Here is a 5,260-nt window from a genome sequence, read left to right on the forward strand (position 1 = left end):
CTCTTACCCAGTCCAAAGATCGGGGCTTGATCCATCACCGTTTTTTAGCTCACTGCACCATCCCAGCTCAGAACTTGGCTATATGCAAATTAGTCTGTTCCTGTCCCAGTGCATGATGGGAACAGGGCAAACCAAACTACCAAGCCAATTCTTGTACTGGGAAGGAAACAAGCTTCCGGGGACCGGTTTCTGCCATTTCAGGCGTCGTCGGCCCGGCTTGCTTGAATCCTGATGGTGCAATGAGCAAGGGACTCACATCTGAGTATACCCTTCCACGCTTATGGTGGACAAAATGATTCAGAAAAGGGGGTGGTGATGAACAGAGTGCCTGAATTAAGCAGACCACTCTTACCCAGTCCAAAGATCAGGGCTTGATCCATCACCGTTTTTTAGCTCACTGCACCATCCCAGCTCAGAACTTGGCTATATGCAAATTAGTCTGTTCCTGTCCCAGTGCATGATGGGAACAGGGCAAACCAAACTACCAAGCCAATTCTTGTACTGGGAAGGAAACAAGCTTCCGGGGACCAGTTTCTGCCATTTCAGGCGTCGTCGGCCCGGCTTGCTTGAATCCTGATGGTGCAATGAGCAAGGGACTCACATCTGAGTATACCCTTCCACGCTTATGGTGGACAAAATGATTCAGAAAAGGGGGTGGTGATGAACAGAGTGCCTGAATTAAGCAGACCACTCTTACCCAGTCCAAAGATCAGGGCTTGATCCATCACCGTTTTTTAGCTCACTGCACCATCCCAGCTCAGAACTTGGCTATATGCAAATTAGTCTGTTCCTGTCCCAGTGCATGATGGGAACAGGGCAAACCAAACTACCAAGCCAATTCTTGTACTGGGAAGGAAACAAGCTTCCGGGGACCGGTTTCTGCCATTTCAGGCGTCGTCGGCCCGGCTTGCTTGCATCCTGATGGTGCAATGAGCAAGGGACTCACATCTGAGTATACCCTTCCACGCTTATGGTGGACAAAATGATTCAGAAAAGGGGGTGGTGATGAACAGAGTGCCTGAATTAAGCAGACCACTCTTACCCAGTCCAAAGATCAGGGCTTGATCCATCACCGATTTTTAGCTCACTGCACCGTCCCAGCTCAGAACTTGGCTATATGCAAATTAGTCTGTTCCTGTCCCAGTGCATGATGGGAACAGGGCAAACCAAACTACCAAGCCAATTCTTGTACTGGGAAGGAAACAAGCTTCCGGGGACCGGTTTCTGCAATTTCAGGCGTTGTCGGCCCGGCTTGCTTGAATCCTGATGGTGCAATGAGCAAGGGACTCACATCTGAGTATACCCTTCCACGCTTATGGTGGACAAAATGATTCAGAAAAGGGGGTGGTGATGAACAGAGTGCCTGAATTAAGCAGACCACTCTTACCCAGTCCAAAGATCAGGGCTTGACCCTTCACCGTTTATTAGCTCACTGCACCATCCCAGCTCAGAACTTGGCTATATGCAAATTAGTCTGTTCCTGTCCCAATGCCTGATGGGAACAGGGCAAACCAAACTACCAAGCCAATTCTTGTACTGGGAAGGAAACAAGCTTCCGGGGACCGGTTTCTGCCATTTCAGGCGTCGTCGGCCCGGCTTGCTTGAATCCTGATGGTGCAATGAGCAAGGGACTCACATCTGAGTATACGACGACTGATTAGCCAGAAACCGGTCCCAGGATGCATGTTTCCGGTCCAGGGAAAACATGGCTTGGCCGTTCGGGCTGGACTGTTCCCATGAGGCACAGGGTCAGACTGATTTGCATATGGCCATGTCTGAACTGGGGTAGTAGAGTGAGCTGAGCTAAAGAATGATGATGGATTAAAACCAGATCAGTTGACTGGGGTTGAGTGTTTGATTTGCTCCAGCGCTCCGTCCATCATCTCCTTTGGTATCGCTTTGTTCACCCTAAGTTGGCAGGGTATGCCCAGACGTGGGTCCCTTGCTCACTTTGCCACTGGATTCAAGCTAGCCTGGCTGATGAAGGAAGATTAGCCAGAAACCGGTCCCAGGATGCTTGTTTCCGGTCTAGGGAAGACATGGCTTGGCAGTTTGGGCTGGACTGTTCCCATGAGGCACAGGGTCAGACTGATTTGCATATGGCCATGTCTGAACTGGGGTGGTGGGGTGAGATAAAGAATGATGATGGATTAAACCCAGATCAGTTGACTGGGGATGAGTGTTTGATTTGCTCCAATGCTCCGTCCATCATTCCCTTTGGTATCGCTTTGCCCGCCCTAAGTTGGCATGGTATGCCCAGACGTGGGTCCCTTGCTCACTTTGCCACTGGATTCAAGCTAGCCTGGTTGATGATGGCTGATTAGCCAGAAACCAGTCCCAGGATGCTTGTTTCCTATCCAGGGAAGACATGGCTTGGCAGTTCAGGCTGGATGGCTCCCATGAGGCACAGGGTCAGACTGATTTGCATATGGCCATGTCTGAACTGGGGTGGTGGAGTGAGATAAAGAATGAGGATGGATTACACCCAGATCAGTTGACTGGGGGTGAGTGTTTGATTTGCTCCAACGCTCCGTCCATCATCCCCTTTGGTATGGCTTTGTTCGCCCTAAGTTGGCAGGGTATGCCCAGACGTGGGTCCCTTGCTCACTTTGCCACTGGATTGAAGCTAGCCTGGCTGATGACAGCTGATTACCCAGAAACCGGTCCCAGGATGCTTGTTTCCGGTCCCGGAAAGACATGGCTTGGCAGTTTGGGCTGGACTGTTCCCATGAGGCACAGGGTCAGACTGATTTGTATATGGCCATGTCTGAACTGGGGTGGTGTAGTGAGCTAAAGAATGATGATGGATTAAACCCAGATAAGTTGACTGGGGGTGAGTGTTTGATTTGCTCCAATGCTCCGCCCATCATCCCCTTTGGTATTGCTTTGTTCACCCTAAGTTGGCAGGCTATGCCCAGACATGGGTCCCTTGCTCACTTTTCCACTGGATTCAAGCTAGCCTGGCTGATGACGGCTGATTAGCCAGAAACCGGTCCCTGGATGCTTTTTTCCGGTCCAGGGAAGGCATGGCATGGCAGTTCGGGCTGGACTGTTCCCATGAGGCAGTATGTGCCAGGTATGAAGAATGTTGTCGCAGACTTCTTGAGTAGAATGTCACTTGAGCTTAAGGACACCGACAATCAGCCGGAGGTAGATGAGTCATGCATAGCCACCAAAGATGGTAAAATTGGTGGTATTTCTAAGGAAATATGGTCAAGTGAGCTGGACAAGGACGAAGACTTAAAACAAGTGGTGAAAATGTTAAACAATGGGTGGTCATGTAAGGGCAAGTTATCCGAGCCCCTGCAACACTTCTGGGAGGTCAAGGATGATCTCTCACTCGAAAATGGTCTGCTATTAAGAGGGGGTAGAACCATCCCTCCCAGTAGTCTCAGGGGGAAAATACTGAACTTGTGCCATGAAGGACATTTAGGCATAGGGAAAACTAAGAGCAGGGTCAAAAACAGCTATTGTTGGCCTGGTATTAGTTTGGCAGTAGAGAGAATGGTCAGAGATTGCACCCTATGTATTAACTCGGACAAAACGCAGATCACCTTCAGACCACCACTTCACCCCATACCATGCTCCTCTATGCCCTGGGAGAGGATTGGGGTGGACATAATGGGTCCCATATTAGAGCATAACGAGCAATGGTATATCATTGTAATCATCGACCATTTTTCCAAGTGGCCCAAACTCAAAATTGTTAAGAAAGCGGATTCCACATGTGTAGTCAGATTTTTAGACGATGTGTTCACTCATGAAGGTCTCCCAAAACAGATTGTAAGCGACAATTGACCTCAATTCACGTCAGAAGTGTTCAAGGCTTATGTGAGGAGGAACCAAATTAAACACAAAACAACCTCTGTTTACCACCCAGCGGGCAACGGTGCTGTTGAGCGCTTTAGCAGAGTACTTAAGAGTATAGTGCAACTGGCCTGCAGCAACAGCCTGAGTTGGAGACAAGAAGTTCTTAAAACGATCTGGGCATACCGCATAACACCCATGGACTCCACTGGCCACAGCCCATTTTAACTTATGGGGGGAAGTACACCTTTGTCCAAGGATAACATGGGTTGGACACTGGCCATGAAAAGAGTGCACTGGTCAGCTGACCGGGTTAAGGAGAACTTGATACGGGTTCAGTCCAGTAGTAAGGCCATATACGACCTGAAACATGGCTGCAAACCTGTTGAGCTCAACATCAGCGACTCTGTCAGGGTCAAGAAAAGTGGGCACATAGGCAAAGGTCAAGATAGGTACTCTCCACCTTTAACTGTACGCGAAGTGTTCTGCAATTCCGGTCTCTTGAGTGACTGCAAAGTGTGGCACTTCTCTGCCCTCTCCTTGTACAATAAAACGTTGAAGGAGACCACCAATGGTAAGCCCTGCAATGATTCCAGTGAGCTCCCCATGAATAGGATTGCCGGTTATAAATTCACAGGTTTATCTGACGATGACTCTGACTTTGAATCCCGCACCACTGATGCCTTCTTACCCAAAACGGCCGTGCAGCCTGCCACCACACCCGTGCGTGTTTTACCCGAGGGGAACATTGTGAACAAACCTGGAAGGCAACTAACTGCCACACCCATGCAGGACACCTTGCGCCCCACCACTACTAGCAGAGCAGGCAGGAGGTTGCTACCTCCCATCAAACTGGCAGGTTACATTTGTGAGTAACCCTACTCACACCGCTAGTACATTGTTATGCCAATCGTTACTCTCTCTCTCACCCTCTTTTTCTATCTCTCTCCTGGTTCACTCTCTCTCGCTTCCTCTTGCACCTCGTATTCCTTGCTCTTCTTCTTCTGCCCTCCTTCCTTTCCTTCTTTCTCTCCTTCCAAAGGAGGAGGATGTGTTATGTTTGCCTGTGTGTCCCTGCAAGGACACCGTTGTTGTTATGCTGTTCTTGTGTCCCTGTTAGGACACCGTAGCGCCTCCCTTGCCATCCGCTGTCAGTGTTTTGACAGTTGGACAGCTAATGACAAGCAGAGTGGCAGCATTCCTTGCGCTTCGCTACGCGGAGCCCATGTTGGTGCAATTATTCTAATAAAAGAAGTTAACACGCAAACCTTGTGTGCGGACAATTCTTTACACTTTCATGGTGGATAAGCTACCCACAGGTTAAAGGTAGTGTACCTGTCTCCATTTGATTACATACGTGTTTGTTTAACTTGAACAATTGCATATTTTGTATATGTTTTATAAGAGGATGCCCCACGCCTCTATTGTAAATAAGGCTTTCGAGACAAGAGAG

The sequence above is a fragment of the Lissotriton helveticus genome, chromosome 7, assembly GCF_964261635.1.
Source record: "Lissotriton helveticus chromosome 7, aLisHel1.1, whole genome shotgun sequence".
In the NCBI taxonomy this organism is placed as follows: Eukaryota; Metazoa; Chordata; class Amphibia; order Caudata; family Salamandridae; genus Lissotriton; species Lissotriton helveticus.